The 18559-nt window shown below is 34.9% G+C and overlaps 4 pseudogenes; all 4 read left to right on the forward strand.

Moving 5' to 3' along the window:
- The first annotated feature begins 6840 nt into the window (after positions 1–6840).
- On the forward strand, positions 6841–8019 carry LOC120157527 (annotated as a pseudogene).
- Positions 8020–10171: 2152 nt separating this feature from the next.
- Positions 10172–12255, forward strand: LOC120157657 (annotated as a pseudogene).
- An 85-nt stretch (positions 12256–12340) lies between these two features.
- LOC120157658 lies at positions 12341–13131 on the forward strand (annotated as a pseudogene).
- Positions 13132–13686: 555 nt separating this feature from the next.
- Positions 13687–14615, forward strand: LOC120157528 (annotated as a pseudogene).
- The last annotated feature ends 3944 nt before the right edge of the window (positions 14616–18559 follow it).

Here is an 18559-nt window from a genome sequence, read left to right on the forward strand (position 1 = left end):
CCTCGTTTGTGCCTTCATGAGTGACTTGTAGTTTGTCCCATATCTCCTTGGCGGTTGTGCAAGATGAAACTCTCCCATATTCATCTAGTCCAAGAGCACAAAAGATAATATGGATAGCTTTGGAGTTGAGCTGGAATATTCTTGTCTCTCCTTCGCACCACAACCTCGGGTGAGTGAAGGGTTTGATGTATCCATCTTTTATGATATTCCATGCTCCCATGTCACTTGATTGAATGAAATACATCATCCTATTCTTTCAATAAGCATAATTAGCTCTATTGAAGAAAGGAGGCTTGTTAATGGACAATGAATCAAGACCGAAGTCGGAGTTTGAAGTGCCGGCCATTGATGACTTTGAAAATTGATGTAACTCTTCCCGAATAGACTCAAGAGGAGATTAAATATTCAAATGAGTGAGGCTCTGATACCAATTGTTGAGTTAATCGATCAGTGGAATAGGCCAAGAGGAGGTGAATTGGCAAAGAAAATTTTGGTGGAAGGTTTTACAGAAAATTGAAAAGATTTGCACAGCGATTTAGAGTGGTTCAGCTTTCTCGAACAAAGTCTACGTCCACTACCTTAGCTATCCACACTAAGGATTTTCCAACAAATTCACTAATTTGTTCTTTCTTTTGAGTCCAAAGAGATAAGCTTACAACTCCCTCAAGAATATACCCCAATTCTTGAGAACACTCTTTCTCAAAGAGAATATTACAAATTTGCAAACTTACAAGAAAAACATCACAAGGCAATATGTTTGCAAAATTATAGAACAAGATAAGAACACTCAAAGATAATTACAATTGAGCACAAATTGTGTTCTTGAAAGAAAAATGAATATTGAAAGGAAATTTGGCTTGAATTGCACAAACTTGATGTTTGATGCTTTCTCTCTTGTTTCTCTATTGATTCTTCTTTCTTATTGTTTCTTGTTGTTGATCAATGGCTTCTAAGCTTGTTTAAATACTCCTTTAAATGATTCTGAATGTTGGGGATGGTTAGTTGAGTCAATAGAGTCGTTTAAGTATGAAAATAATTAATTAAAGCAGTTGGGAGCGTCAGTGCATCGATGCATACCCATGGTGCATCGGTGCATCAAGTGTAAAATTCAAATATTTTGACCGTTGGACCCTTAGTGCATCGGTGCACTAAGAGTGCATCGATGCATGAAGTGCATTTGATGTTTCAAAATAGCCTGAGTGCATCGATGCATCAAATGCATTCTATGTTTTCATAAAACCCTCAGTGCATCGATGCATGGTATGTGCATCGATGTATAAAATGCATTCGATGTTCAATTTATTCCATGATGCATCGATGCATGAATTGGTGCATCGGTGCATCACTTTGAAAAATTGATTTTAGGCTTGATTTTGATTCAAAATACTTTGTGAAAATTGTTTTAAAAATAGTTTAAGTATAAAACACAATTTTACACATTTAATAAGGTTTGAAATTGATCTTGAAAGACTTGGAGTAATAATTTGATATTCAATTAATTGAATCGAATATACTTATAAAAATATTTATAAAATCTTAAAATTCATTTATACTTAATTTGTTATATCGAAACATCAAAATGTTTTCAACAGTGTTGTCATAAGTAAAGAGGCGTGTGAGTTTCATGACGCTAAATGACCCCAAACTACACCATGATACTTATTATTTGCTTGAGTATTGCTTTTGCCTTTGACTACATTGTATCATGCTTGCATGTTGGATGTATGTAGTATATCCTAATTATTTATGTGGTGCTGAGCTCATGAGTTCAGCGTATAGAATGTGTTTCTGTGTACAGGTCTTTAGGTGTCGGATCGAGGAGTACGTTACCGATTGTAGAGCTTTCCGGACTTGATCGCTTCCAGAGTACATCTCGAATATTTTAGTGGGCATGTATTGTCATAGACCCTTATTTGTATTTGAGTCGTAAACTCTGTATTTTGATTTCTAATATATTTTGGAGACTTATCTCGGGAGCTCCCTTGTATTTCAAATATTTATGTTTAGTATTTAAATGGTATTAGGATTTTATGGATATTATTTGATGAATTTTTTTAAAAATGGTTAGCCACTTATGTGGTTTCATGTGATATTATAATTCAATGATCTTCGGGTCGAATTAGATTAGGGTGTTACATATGTCATCATTTACACAAATGACATAGTAATTCAAGGACATCAGTCTACTGTTTAGCTAGTAAAGTAAATATACTGTCACAAGGGAATGTTTAAAGGAGGACACTTACATATCCTATACAACTATCAATCTTAGATGCTATCACCACTTCGTGCCAATTTTTTTGATTAAATCATCAATTTCATTTATGTGGGGGACTGTTGAAAAAATGGTGAATTTAATTGATTAATTTAATATTTATATTAAATACATAGTCCTTTTGACTATTGCAAATTAAAAGATAATTTTTAATTTAGATATTAGTAGGATAATTACTCTTCTAATAAGTCAATTTAAAAATGTATTTGTTATCTTTTTAATTTTGAATATTAAAACATAATTATATATTTTTGTATATTTCAAATTAAAAATAATATCTCTTTAAGTTTGAATAGTAAAAAGAGTTTATTTTTTGACCTTTGTAAATTAAAATATATTATTTAATTTGAATATTAGTAGTATAATTACTCTTTAAATATGTCAATTTAAAAATATAATAATTTAAAAAGTTATTTGTTATCTTTTTTAACTTTGAATATTAAAGATAATTATATAGTTTGTATATTTCAAATTAAAATAATATTATTTAAGTTTGAATGATAAAAGAAGTTTTATCTTCTGAATATTTCAAATTAAAAGATATTGTTATCAGTTTAATGTTAAATATTAAAAGATATTTTATTGGATTAAATCTCTCTTGAAAATCCCTATAAATAATGAGCAATCTGTTAGGTTTTTTCACATCTCAAAACAATTGTGAATTCTAGAAGTTTTCCGGTGATATTTTCTCTCCTTAGAAAATATTCTTTTCTTCCACTAGTTTTTTGGTGATAGTCGAATGCAAGAATCCTTCGTGATTTTTGGAAATGTGCTACTTTAGCTCATCATAAATTCTTGTATCTTAGGAGACAGACGGCCAACGAACTCGAGCACCAAAGGAGTGGCTGAAAATCTGTTTTAAAGAAACTATGTAACGACATACCTCAACTGATTCCAATCTCAATTGATCAAAATTAAAAGAGTATTTTTCTTTCTATTTGATTTTGATATACTTTACGAAATTTAACTTCTTTGTTTGGTTTTTCTCATGTTTGATTCTATCTCATATTATTACTTCGGTTAATAATCTTAAGACAGTAAATTGTTTTAATCCTTTAATTTTATAATAGTATTTATTCATTATTGTTTTTCTATATCATTCTCGAATTAATGCGCGATTTATCTAACACAAAATTTAGTGGATAAGTTGTTGAGACCGAGTTGAATCCAGTTCACGCTTCAATATTGCACTAAACTCGACGGTATTTGATCGAAAATGAGTTGTATATCATTAGCATCTCTCTTAGTCTCCCTTTCAAGGGATGTTCAATGTTCTGTTAAAATCTAATTAACCGATCAAATTAAAATTTCAGTCGGTTAATCGATCGGTTAATTTTGGGTTCGGTCAGTTAATGATTAATAATTTTTTTTTCAAATTTCTATTTCAGTTAATTCGGTTTGAAATCGGTTAATTAATCGAATTAATCGAAATTATAAATATATATATATATATATATATTATTTAGCTTTAGGGGTGTTTGAACTCGATTTTTACCGAACTAATGAACTCGATTTTTATCGAACTAACCGACCAAATTAACAGAATAAACAAAAAATATTAAATATTATTATAAATTTCGGTTAATTCGTTTATTTCAGTTAACCGATCAATTAACCGAACTTAGTTCGGTTACTTTTTTTAGAAAACATTTGATTCGGTTAACGGTTAATGGGAAAGATTCGGTTAACGGTTAATGGGAAAGATTCGGTTAATAAAATTTGAGTAATTTGGATCAGTTGGTTAACTGAATTACTCTTTTGAGCACCCCTACTGGGTGGGATAGGACCGGTGAATTGGTTGCTGGAAACATTGAACCATCGGAGCAGTGAGTTCTTGCCTAATTCTGTGGTAATTCACCGGTGAGTCAATTCTAAAAGATTATAAGCTCGTACAGTAATAGTGGTAGGAGTGTTCAAAAAATACTCAATCCGATTAATCTGACCTGTTGACCAACTGATTCAAACCTTCGGGTAATTCTTTAAAATACTACCTGATCGGGTCGAAAACATGACTCGTGGTTTTTCCCGGATAGTTGGACTGCGTTTAGGTCAAAATTTTTGTATAACCGAGTACCCAACCCACCCAGTAGTTCTAAGTTTTTTATATTTTTTGTTTTAAAATTAAATTTAAATTCCTAAATTTTTCTTAGAATTGTATTATGTACTTCTAAGTTTTGAATTTTTTAAAAATATTAATTTATCAATATATATATATAAATTATATTTTTTATTTTAAAATTAAATTTAAATTCCTAATTTTTTCTTAGATTTGTATTATGTACTTCTAAGTTTTGAATTTTTTAAAAAAAATATTAATTTATCAATATGAGATTCGGAAAAAAAAAAATCAAGATCAATTTTAATTTTTTAATGTTTCCTTTTAGAAATAAACTTTAATATATATATATATATATATATATATATATTTATCTTTATCTTTAAAACCAACTTCAACTCACTAATTTTTGTATATGGATTGCATATTATGAACTCTTAAATTTTATTTTTATGTATTTATTATATGAATCTTTTAAAAAAAATTAAACTTATATATATATATATATATATATCTTGTGGCCCAAAAATACGGGTACTCGAATTTTCGAATATCCGACTATCGAGTATTCGAATTTGACGGATCGAGTCACAGACTAACAAATGTACCATCCGAATAGCGGTGCCCGAAGATGCGGTACCCTGTTTTGAACACGCTGGTGAGTCAGCAATACTTGGAGGTAATGTTCCTTCGAATTTTTTGGAGTAGATGTTGAGACTTTCAATTGACAGCTGAATCAACTCGTCTGGGATCTTTCCAATTAACTGATTCATCAACGCGTCGAGGAGTCCCAGATTGGTAAAATTCGAGAACTCCCTAGGCAACTCATCGATCAACGAGTTGTTTAGCTCAATCTGAATCACATTAACCAACTCCGTGAGCAAATTCGGTATACCCCCACCTAATGGTTAATAGCCAAGTCCAAATCATTGAGTCTCTTGAGTCCACCCTGGGTGTCAGGAATCACCGGTGAGGAGATTCTAGAGAGAGAAAGGTGAACGAGATTTCGACATGTAGAGATGTTGGGTATGGTGGAATTGATGTTGTAGTAAAAGCTAATGTAAGAAAGGTTCTAGAGGCGACAAAGGACGGAAGGGAAAGGGTCGGCGAGGTTGGAGTTGGAGAGATCGAGGGAGGTGACTGAACCAGAGGCGGCGTCGCATGAAACGTTGTCAGTCTGATGGGCTGGGATCATGTGAGTTCCATGAGGTGAGGGCGGAGTCGGGATTGGAAATTGAGGATTTGAGTTGCAGAAGGTAGAGACCTTCTTGGCTGAGGCCTGAGGGAAAGGGAAAGGGAAAGGGAAAGGGAAAGTGCAGAGGAGAAAGTAGAGGATATGGGGGTGTGGGTAATGGGGTCAACACGTGAAGTAACACGAAGATTTATTTTAATTTTAATTGTCACGTAACCATTAATAAGTTAACGGAAACTAACAATTGAAATATTTAAATCAAATAATTAATAACATAAGATATTAAACTTAGTTAAATTTTGAATCGATAAAATGGTAAAACTAAAGACCGAAAACAAAGTAACTATTTATATAATTTATATATCAGCCAGTAATTTAGATTATATTTTTCTAAAAAAATTAATGTCCTCACTTTGAACACCACCACCACGTGATTATGGATGTGTCTATTCCACTTAATTTCTTTATGTCATTTCCAACTACAAATAGAAAATTGAGAGGCTTATAATTATTTCATTTGAAAGTCTTGGGATAGAGCCTATCATTCCAGCCTTGTGTAGGGTTGTATTGAAACATATGAAATAATAATTTATGAATATTGTTTTCTTCTTAAAAACATACATGTTTCCTGATGAACCGTCAATCACAGTTACCATAGTTATAGTATTATATTTATACTTTACCATCAGCATGCTTGTACGTAATCACATGTCCTACTCTTATAATTAAACTTTACATTTGATTAGTGATTTTAGCATTTTCACCATAAAAGTTGGGGGAGTCCATTGCCATAATCAATATGCCACTAAATGATTGAATTCCAAGAACAATACTCCTTTTTATTACTCTTGTTGTTCACTAGATTTGAAAATAGGTTCTTGATGTTATTAAAGAATGTCAATCTGTCTATACAATAGATTAGGCATTGAACAAAGGTTTTGACCATTGGAACACAAAACTTGGATTTTGACAAATATTTAAAGCACTTTTACTTAAAACTTGTACCAGAGATGGCATGCCAGCAAAGAATCGGCCACTGTCTGTGGTTATAACAATCCAGGCCTCAAGAACATGGCACCAACTTAAAAACAGTTCCTTATTATAATAATCCCTTCAAAAAGCAGAGAAGTTGTGTTCTTGAAGCGTCGTTTTCCTCCACCCAATTTTTATTCATTGCATCTACACTTGCCAGCCTATGTAGGGGTTTTATTTAACTCATTCAACAGTTCCAGGACCTAATTAAAGTCTTGAAAGAATTAAGATACAAGCATCATCTCTTTCTATAAAGATGGTTCAAAGTTGGAAGACAAATTCAAAGCTTCCAAGTTAAAGAAAACCGATGGAAAACAACAGTAACAATGTTGCCATTGTCTTTGGGGTTACTGGTCTTGTCGGAAGAGAGCTGGCCAAGAGGCTTATCTCGAAATCCAAGTGGAAGGTCTATGGGGTAGCACGAAATCCCGAGATCATACCGATCAAAAGCAGCAGCTACCATTTCATATCATGCGATCTTTTGGATCCATTCGAAACGGAGCAGAAGATATCAATGTTGCACGATGCGACGCACGTTTTCTGGGTCACTTGGGCTAGACAGTTTCCTCTGGATACACCAGAGTGTTGTGAGCAGAACAAGGCGATGATGTCTAATGTCTTGAATGCCGTGCTCCCGATAGCGAAGGGATTGAAGCATTTCGCACTCCAACAGGGATGAGTCATTATGTGCCTTCGAATGCGGAAACGATTCATTTGTTCGACGAAGAATGGTCGAGGCCGAGTGGGAGCTCCAACTTTTACTATGTCCTCGAAGATTTGCTCCATGAGAGATTGGGTGGTAAGGTGGCTTGGACCGTGCATAGACCCGGCTTGTTGATGGGTGGTTCCAATAGGACTTTGTTCAATTTCATAGGTAGTTTATGTGTTTACGGTTCTATTTGCAAACACTTGAACCTGCCTTTCGTGTTTGGAGGGTCAACCGAGTGCTGGGAAGAGAGTTACATCGACGGCTCCGACGCGAGAGTCGTGGCCGAGCAACAAATTTGGGCAACCACCGCGTGCGAAGATGGAGGAGTGTGTCCCGATGGCGAGGCATTTAATGCGATAAATGGTTCGAGTTTTACGTGGAAGGAGATATGGCCAATACTGGGGAAGAAACTTGGAGTTAGAGTGCCGGAAGAGATGGTTATGGAGGGTTTTTGGTTTGGAAAAGCCATGGGAGACAAGAAGAAAGAATGGGAAGAAATCGTGGTGAAGGAAAGGTTGGTGGAGACGAAGATGGAAGATCTGGCCAACTGGGAATTCTTGGACACATTGTTTCGGTTGCCGGCCAATTGTTGGGGTCCCGAGCTAAAGTCGATGCCCTGGGTTTTACAGCGAGATGCAACACACTTGATTCCATCTTGTATTGGATCGATTTCATGAGGGATGAAAAGTTCATTCCCTATCAAAACTGTTTCAAACTAAGCTTATTATTATAAAATTATACACTTCTTCAATCAATCTCTTATTATTTAAATTATGAAATACGTGAATGATAATACAAATGTTTTCATAAATTTTAATATTATTTGAAATGATCAAAATGAGATTTAGGTTTAGGCTCGTTTGACTTAAATGGTTAAATTTAGGGCAAGGTAAACAAATGATTCGTCGACTATATGACGTTGTTTTATTTAGTCTTTTGATTATTAAAAATTATAAATGATTCTTTGATTATAGGGTGTTGATTTGTTGAGTCCACCAACTATAAAATTATAAAATTATTACTAGATTATTCATATGTTTCAAACTCGTCATTTTTAATTAAAAAATTGACAACAGTCTAAACTGGATGCTAACATGCTGAATGTGATATGTTAAAATCTGATCTCAGAATTTAAATGACTATTATATCACATTCAACATGTTAACATTCAGCTCAGATGACCTTCAATTTTTAACGAAAAAAGAACGAGTTTAAAACATATCAATAATTGAATGACTATTCTATAAATTTTAACAGTAGAGGGTTAAGAGAAACAACGTACTATAATAAAAAAATATTTATAACTTTTAAAAATTAGAGGAATCAGTAAAATAATTACCTATAGTGAAACTATTTCTATAATTATCCTAAATTTTAATGGAAAATTAATAAATTATCAAACTGTAACTCTACTCAGCCTTACAAGTTGCAATAGACACCAATGTGAAATGCTTTTGGTCCTTTAGAATATAATCAAATCTGTACCTTTTAAAACAGAAAAAAGCTGCTTTAGATTAAAGAAGAGAGCATCACATAAAGAAATATATTATAAAATAGAAACAAAGCAAAATAAAATGGTTTAAATCTTGCATGAATCAAACGACGTCGATAGTTAGAGCATTATTGTTATTTTTGAGGTTTGGGTTTGAGCAACGCATATATATATATATATATATATATATATATATATAAGTATGATCATTCAATGTTAGTAGTTCGAACCCTGATATTTTCGTATGAAACAAATTTTATAAGTTTACCCTTAACATAAAATCTTATATATGTCGCTTACCATATGTATTATTGTAAAATAGTATAGAACTTTGTGAATGGATTGCTGTATATGGATACATTATACCATTTTAAGGGGCAGACCTTCTATAATTGTGCTAATGAAAACAAGTCAGATGGATTATTGCAATTATTTAAATATCAAGGGGATATATTGATTTTAAATAAAAAAATTACAATAGATAAAAAAATTATATTTAAATTTTAATTATAAAATATAAAATATACACTTTTTTAAGAAAATAATTTTATAAATAAAAAAATCGGATGCAGGAATATTCGATTTATGCCATAATAGAAAATATCCAATTCTCATAGATGAATGCTAATGGACCTTTAAAATATAATTTAATTTGTAACTTTATAAAATCAAGATCTTGCTTCTCTAAACAAAAATTAGGAAAGGAAATCAAGATCTTGCTTTAGAGATTAAAATAGAGATAATCACATTATAAAGCAAAATATATTATAAAATAGACCAAGTGCCCCATTGTCTCCCAGTTTAGTAGAAGACAAAACAAAACAACGCGAATCCTTGTCGGTCGTAATTGGTGAGGAAACTGAAATATTTCAGTTTAAATTTAAGGGTTTGAGATATTTTTCGATGAAACAAATATCAGATTCGGACTCAGGGGGTCAAGACGAACAAACCCATCCCCTTTTAGGATCGAACGACCACCATCTACGGTGATCGATGGTGGCTGGAATGAAAATGACATGTTGGCCGGCAGAGAGAAAATGGAGAAGAGAAGGAAAAAGGTAAATTACACCATGAGTCATTAAACTTTACTCTATCTCATATTTTACTCACCAAAACGACGTCATTTTAGAGTATATTTGAGTTTTTCAAAAAGATGTCTTTTGATTAATGTGCCACCTCAAAATCCGTTAAAAAGTTAACGATAAAGTGAGCAAAATGATTCAATCTGTAAGGTTAAGTGAGCAATTAGAAAAATTGAAAGTTTGGTGAGCAATTAGAAAAATTGAAAGTTTGGTGAGCAAAATAGGAGAGAGTAAAGTAGAGTGAGAAACATGTAATTTACTTTTTAATGAATAGATATGAATTTTATTTAGAAAATTTTAGGATCCAACTATGATGATCAATATCGACTAATAATGATCGATGATATTGATAAGCAAAAGCGGATAACAAAGGACTTCGATTGGATTCGGTGATCATTTGATGATCAAAATGAAACTAGTGTTTAGATAGAACTGGAGAAGGATAAGGCCCATCCTCCAAAAGCAAATGGAATACATCGTTTGCCAAACAACCCACTAAACTATGTCACTCCACCCACTTAATGGTCTTCCCACTTCTCTCTATATAGTAACAAGGGTAAAGTATGTAAACTTCACAATTATAAGATTTTTAGATTTTTGATTATAAAAAATATATAAAATAGTTGGTTGATTTTAAAAAAATTCCAATTTCAATATTTGTCAGAGTTAATTTTTAAATATCATCTGATTAAATTGTTATTTTTTAAAATTAAATGATTATTTTATATTTTTATAATCAAAGGATTCAAAAAGAAGTGTCATGTGAGTGGAGTAATATTTACAATATTTTACCCATAATACAATACAAGTAGATATGTGTGTGTGGAACCAAGTAAGAAAACCCATCAAGGAAATTCCGACTTTCCTACAGAAGTTGAGAAGGCATATATTTTCTCTGGTTTCCTATTGTCGTCAGTAGCCCAAGGATTGAACCCCGAATGTGAGAGCCAAAACCGAGGGTCAAACCTCCAAGTGTTCCACATTTACAGTCCCTGCTCACCCTTCAGACCTCAAAGCCACTCACGTGGGAAGAAGATGTGCTCCAAACGCAGGCCAAGGACCAGGCCAGGCTGCAATATTTGTCGAGCCTGGTGGCCAAGAAATCCTGGTGCCAATAGCTTCCGGCAGGCAGATCGTGCAAAGTCCAACTTCTCTCGTGAGAGCCAACATCGGAACCCCACCTCAGACCTTGCTCATGGCCATGGACACCAGCAACGACGCCGCTTGGATCCCTTGCACCGGCTGTATCGGCGCTCTTCCACTGTTTCGTAAATCCACCACTTTCCATCCCTCGGTTGCCAACTGCACAATGCAAGCAGGTGCCGAATCCAGCTGCGATGCCATGGCAACAGCTGCATATTCAACATGACCTATGGGGGTTCAACCATGCAGCTAATCTCTCACAGGACACATTCATCTTAGCCACTGACTCTGTCCCGAGCTACACTTTTGGTTGTCTCCAGAAGACTACCGGCAACTCGGTGCCACTGCTGGGTCTGTTGGGGCTCGGTTGAGGTCCATTTTCGCTTTTGTCTCAGACCCAAGACTTGTATCAATCGACGTTTTCATCCTGTTTGCCTAATTTTAGGTCCTGAACTCTCTGGGTCATTGAGACTTGGACCAGTTGGCAGCCATTGAAGATCAAATACACCCCGTTGCTGAAGAACCCGAGGAGATCGCTTTACTTTGCGAATCTGATTGGAATTAGAGTGGAAGCAAAGTTGTGATATCCCACCATCTGCCATTGCTTTCAATCCTACACTGGTGCTGGCACCATTATTGATTCTGGTAATATTTCTTATTCCTCCTGTCAATTAGTTAAAATTTTCATGAAATTTAACTATGAAAGCTTCATTTAAAGTGTCGATTTTAACTTTGCTATTAACTTTAGGTACCGTCTTCACTCGGCTAGTCGAACCAGCGTACAGTCATCCGGGAAAAGTTCCAGAGACAAATCAAGGTTCTAACATAACATCCCTCGGAAGTTTTGACACTGTTACAACGTCCCGATCGTGGCACCAACGATAACGTTGATGTTCGCCGGCATGCATGTGACAATACCACAAGACAACCTGTTAATCCACAGCACAGCAGGCAACATCACATGTTTGGCGGTGGCATCGGCACCGGATAATGTGAATTCCGTGCTGAATGTGATTGCCAGTATGCAGCAACAGAACCATAGGATCCTTTTCGATGTTCCCAATTCGAGATTGGACGTTGCCCGAGAGTTCTGCAGCTATATACCATCTTCGCTTGTTGTGTTGGTGTATTCGATGTGCCCAATTGTTTTTCTTTTATACATTTTTGTAATCACTTGGACCAAATTTGAAGTTAAATTTTTATATTTATGTTATAATAATTTTTTGTTGAAAAATACTTGTTGGTAGATTGGCAGCAGGTTGAAGATGATGTGAATTCTATGTATCCAAAATAGTCAACTGGTAGCAACTTGGATTGCATGAGTCATCTTCAAAAAAAAAAAAAAGTCAGAATAATATCTTCTTTTTTGTTTCTCTCAATTGCCTCTGATTTTGCCATTTCCACCACCAAACACAAGTCAATGGAAGTTAAACGCCGAACCGCTCGTAATCTGGTAGCCAAACTAAGCTCAGTTTCCGATCAGACCCGCACAGAGGCTTTGTGTGAATTGAGGCTAATTTCTAAACATGATCCCGAAAGCCGACCCTTAATTGCCGATGCCGGAGCCGTTCGTTACCTTTCCGAACGCTTTACGGTTCTTCTCCTGCTATTCAAGAAAACGCCGCCGCCACTTTGTTGAATCTCTCCATTACTTCCCGCGCTTCTCTCATGTCCACTCGCGGCTTCATCGACGCCTTATCTAACGCGCTCATTAATTCACCTTCTCCTGCCGCGTTCAGTCCTGCGCCGCCACGCTTCATAGCCTTCTCATTGCGGAGGAGTCTTACCGTCCCATTATTGGGTCGAAACGTGATATTCTTACTCGCTGTTGTCGGTCATCGCTTCTAACAAAGCGCCGCTTCTGTCGATTAAGGATGCTCTGAAGGCGTTGTTTGGGATCGCGCTTTACCCCGCTGAATCGGGCCAGTTTGGTGGGTCTCGGGGCGGTTCCCGCTTTGATGGCGTTGATAGTCAGGGATGCGAGGCCGGCGATCGTGGAGGACGCCACAGCGGTGCTGGCTCAGATTGCGGGGTGCGAGGAGAGTGAAGAAGCGATGAGGAAGGCGGATGGGATTAGGGTTTTGGGTGATTTGTTGGATGAAGGGACTGGAGCCAGTGAAAGAATAAGGGAAAACGCGTTACTAACATGACATCCCTCGGAAGTTTTGACACATGTTACAACGTCCCGATCGTGGCACCAACGATAACGTTGGTGCCGGCATGCATGTGACAATACCACAAGACAACCTATTAATCCACAGCACAGCAGGCAACATCAATGTTTGGCGGTGGCATCGGCACCGGATAATGTGAATTCCGTGCTGAATGTGATTGCCAGTATGCAGCAACAGAACCATAGGATCCTTTTCGATGTTTCCCAATTCGAGATTGGACGTTGCCCGAGAGTTCTGCAGCTATACCATCTTCGCTGTTTGTGTTGGTGTATTCGATGGCCCAATTGTTTTCTTTTATACATTTTGTAATCACTTGGACCAAATTTGAAGTTAAATTTTTATTTATGTTTAATAATTTTTTGTTGAAAAATACTGTTGGTAGATTGCAGCAGGTTGAAGATGATGTGAATTCTATGTATCCAAAATAGTCAACTGGTAGCAACTTGGATTGCATGAGTCATCTTCAAAAAAAAAAAAGGCAGAATAATATCTTCTTTTTTTTTCTCTCAATTGCCTCTGATTTGCCATTTCCACCACCAAACACAAGTCAATGGAAGTTAAACGCCGAACCGCTCGTAATCTGGTAGCCAAACTAAGCTCAGTTTCCGATCAGACCCGCACAGAGGCTTTGTGTGAATTGAGGCTAATTTCTAAACATGATCCCGAAAGCCGACCCTTAATTGCCGATGCCGGAGCCGTTCGTTACCTTTCCGAAACGCTTTACGGTTCTTCTCCTGCTATTCAAGAAAACGCCGCCGCCACTTTGTTGAATCTCTCCATTACTTCCCGCGCTTCTCTCATGTCCACTCGCGGCTTCCTCGACGCCTTATCTCACGCGCTCATTAATTCACCTTCTCCTGCCGCGGTTCAGTCCTGCGCCGCCACGCTTCATAGCCTTCTCATTGCGGAGGAGTCTTACCGTCCCATTATTGGGTCGAAACGTGATATTCTTTACTCGCTGTTGTCGGTCATCGCTTCTAACAAAGCGCCGCTTCTGTCGATTAAGGATGCTCTGAAGGCGTTGTTTGGGATCGCGCTTTACCGCTGAATCGGGCCAGTTGGTGGGTCTCGGGGCGGTTCCCGCTTTGATGGCGTTGATAGTCAGGGATGCGAGGCCGGCGATCGTGGAGGACGCCACAGCGGTGCTGGCTCAGATTGCGGGGTGCGAGGAGAGTGAAGAAGCGATGAGGAAGGCGGATGGGATTAGGGTTTTGGGTGATTTGTGGATGAAGGGACTGGAGCCAGTGAAAGAATAAGGGAAAACGCGGTGGCGACTCTGTGAATTTGGCTCGCTGCGGCGGCGCGAGAAAGGGAGGAAAGAAGTTAGAGAAAGGGGGCTAAAGTTTTAGAAGAGATTACCGACTTGACGAAGAATGGTAGTTCTAAAGGGAAGGCTAAAGCAGTCGACTTGCTGAAAATCGTTAGATGGGAACACAATTGAGGTGAGGGATTTTAGCTCCAATCATTCCTTTGATTCCATTAATCACTCTATATGAAACGCTTTGCATTTGATTCCAGTATTTGTTCATGGTGTGTGTAATATTCGTTTGTCCTTATGATAAGATTTATTCGTGTATATATATTTGTTTGAGTTATTTTATTAAGTTTTTAATATTTTTATATGATTTTTATGTAATCTTAATTGTTAATTTTGTATAAATGATTATAATAAAATGTCATAATCATTTATTTAATTTACTTTCACAATTATAAAATTTTATTGTAATTTAAAATATTTCTCAGTTTAATAATTAATGTAAAATTGAGAGTTCGTTTGTTTATCTGAAAACGTTTTTTCGAAAAATGAAATCTGAAAAATGTTTTACAGAAATATAAATTATTTTCAGAAAATATTTTCTGTTGATATGTAACGTGGAATTATTGGAAGTTGATTTCAAGATCGAGGGCGTTCAAATGGAATTAAATGGTCTATCAATATGTACGAAAACCGAGATAATACTCTATTACCTTCTGTATGCTTTTCGGAACTCATGGTTAGATGGTAATTGTTTTATATGAATAATTGGTCTGTTAGAGTAGTTAACTATCTTTGGACTCAGATGGAAATTAGAATAAGGACGTAACACTGTATAAGACTCTTACTGTAACATCCCAAACTACGGGTAGTGATCAAATTGTAAAATTTCAGAATTTGGTGATTAAAGTGGAAAAGTTGAAAAGTTCAATGATTATTTGAGAGTATTTCCTGAAGGGTTGTTAGTAATTATTGAAATAGTCAAGGGCAAATATGTCATTGAACAAGAATAATAATTAAATAAAATTTAGTGGGTATTATAATACCCATGTGATGCATGTGTGAAGAGATAAGTTTCCAAACTTATCTTCTTCATCTTCTTCTCTTCTCCAACGTGCCCAAGCTAGAGCAAAGGTGAGTTTATATTTTGTTAATTATTTGTTAATTTTAAGAGTGAGTTTTGATCATTAGATGATAACTAAGCTTAAGGAAAGTTTAAGTTATGTTAAAATCAAAAGATGAAGAAGTTACGAAAGATTAAAGAAAATGGGTTTTTAAGTGAAATTTGGAATATGAAGGTTTAAATGAATTTGGAGGATAAATTTGACTTGTCATCTATGAGAATAAGAAGTTGGAAGTGTTAGAATTAAGTTTGGATAACATGGAAAATTTGGTATGATTATTGATTTCTATATGGAGAATATAATTTTGAGGTTTAAGATTAAATAAATAGATATAAATGAGTTTAAGCATGTATATTTGAGTTAAGAATATGGAAGGGAATGAAACTTGAAGAATTGAAATTGAAAGAGTTAATTTTTGTGCAATAAAAAGTGATTTCTAGGTAAGTGCATCGATGCATTAAGGGGTGCATCGATGCATGGATATTTCGAAGCTATTCTGTGTACTGATGCACCCATAGTGCATCGATACACTCCTAAAGGAAAAGCTGAAATTTGGTTTATTAAATTAGCCTGAGTTATTAACATCAAGTTATAAGGTTTAGGCTTTTGATAATTGTATTGGAAATTATGTTTATGTAGATGTTGAGCTTAAACAAGTTCTGGAACAATGAAAGAATTAGGATCGAATCAAAGCAAGGCTAAGGTGAGTGCACATTATTTAGTATATGATGTTCAATGAAAAATAAGACTTGTGATAAGTCTATTTCCAATAGTAAATTGCATGAATTCATAGAAGTATGTGTTATTGATATGAATATGGTAAGTAAAAGGGATTAATGGTGATGATAAGAATAATAATCAGGATAATGAAATGATATGTATATGTGAATATATGTATATGAGAAGACATAAGAGTAAGATATAAGCTATGCAAAAGTGAATTTTGTGAGTATATGTATTGATGTGTTTTTGTATGAATGTAAGAGATCATATGAACAAGAGATAAGAGAGATGAAAGATAATAATACTATAGGAGTATGATAAAAACCATAAATGATGACATGTATGTGTGTATGTATGTAATGGTTATATGAAAAGTATGAGTTATGTAACACCCCCAACCCGTATCCAACCCGGATACGAGTCCTAAGTGTCACATTGACTTTTCAAACCTTGACTCTTAAGAAAAATCCCGGGAAATTTAAAACTTTATTTAAAACAAAATACAGACTTATCAGAGTGCTTGTACTTAATGACTTATTACATGCCAACACTTTATACATAACCAAATACATACTTTGTCAAATATTTCTGATCTGATCTTTTGGTAAGGAAAACTGACCTGTCTTGTCCGCATTACTCTTTACTCTTCTCGAAACCTACGTGTGAAACAATCACACGCTAAGTCGAAGACTTAGTGAGGCATAACAACTTATAATGCACCTTATAACATATACCGATACATGCATGTTCTGTTCTATCATGTTATAGCAATTCCATGCATTTTTCATATCGTATAAAATCATATCAGATTAATTACAGTAAATCCATACATACACATAATTCATCATTAACAGTTTATCATGTAATCACATACTTTTTCAATCAAACTCTATACACACACAACATCATATCATTTCTATAGCATTTATCATACCACTAACATATATTTGTTCATATCTCTGGATTAGCCCATGTACATATGTGAGAACTATCGATATGTGAGTCTATAGAGGTTGTGCACTAATGATGTCACCACAGCTCGTATAATTGCACCGAAGTGCCGCGTAGAATTGCACCGTAGTGCCATAATGATGTCCATAAGGACCACATAGAATTCCTTAAGAATCATAACATATGCTAGGGATCAAGTATGTGTCTTTCCAGACTTCACACATGTTCCAAAGAATATACATATGTCCCGAAGGACCGCGTAGAATTGCACGTAGTGCCATATAATAATGTCTATAAGGACCACATAGAATTCCTTAAGAATCATATACATATGCTAGGGATCATATATGTGTCTTCAAGACTTCACACATGTTCCAAAGAATACATATGTCCCGAAGGATCGCGTAGACCCTCGACTCTTGGCATGCCAACTATACCCCTAGCTCTCATGACACATAACATGGGCGTTATCATTTATTTCATTTCAAATATTCACATAAACTTGTAATTCACTTTCACATATCACGTATCACATAGCTTCTTTTCATATTATCACATAGTCACGTAGTTCACTTACACGTAGATCATTTCCATATAATTCACATGTCACATATGTCATGTTTTCATATAATTTCTATCATTTCTCATCCAATCACCTTTATTCATGTAACATACTTATCATATCTTGTTCACATAAGATCATATACTTCATATAATATATCAAAACACCTAGAACACTTTCACGTAGCTTATAGTCATAGGTCTTATCTCATAACATATACTTGTTTTCACATATATATTTCATATCATTTCTTATACCATCACATAATTCATTTAACATCCATAACATATTATGTAACATTATAATAGAAATACCTATAAGTCATATCACTTAGAGCACAGATATACTTATAGTCACATTGCTTATATCTTAATCTTATGCCTTCTCTTAGACATATATTCACATGTTCAGGTAATCCACCATTCATCACATAATTATGTATTCATATAACTCATTTCATTGCATTTCATATCTATCTATATATATATCCTCAAGATTTATCCTAATATAAATCATATAGCACTCTTATAATTCATATTCATATCATCTAGGGCAGACTTATAAACATATCTCACTTCTATTTTTCTTTATATATATAATAATCTGTTTACTTAATTCAATTTCATATAACTCCTATAATCTTCTCATATAACTTCATAAATTTCTATCATACCACCCATGTGTTATAGTTTTATTTAAACATATGAATATTTCCATCTAGCTTATCTTATATGATCATCTTATCATTTATGTTCAAATCTCCTAGTTAGTGTACTATTCTCACTTCAT

The sequence above is a fragment of the Hibiscus syriacus genome, unplaced genomic scaffold (genome assembly GCF_006381635.1).
Source record: "Hibiscus syriacus cultivar Baekdansim isolate YM2019G1 unplaced genomic scaffold, ASM638163v2 tig00111273_pilon, whole genome shotgun sequence".
NCBI classification, from domain to species: Eukaryota; Viridiplantae; Streptophyta; class Magnoliopsida; order Malvales; family Malvaceae; genus Hibiscus; species Hibiscus syriacus.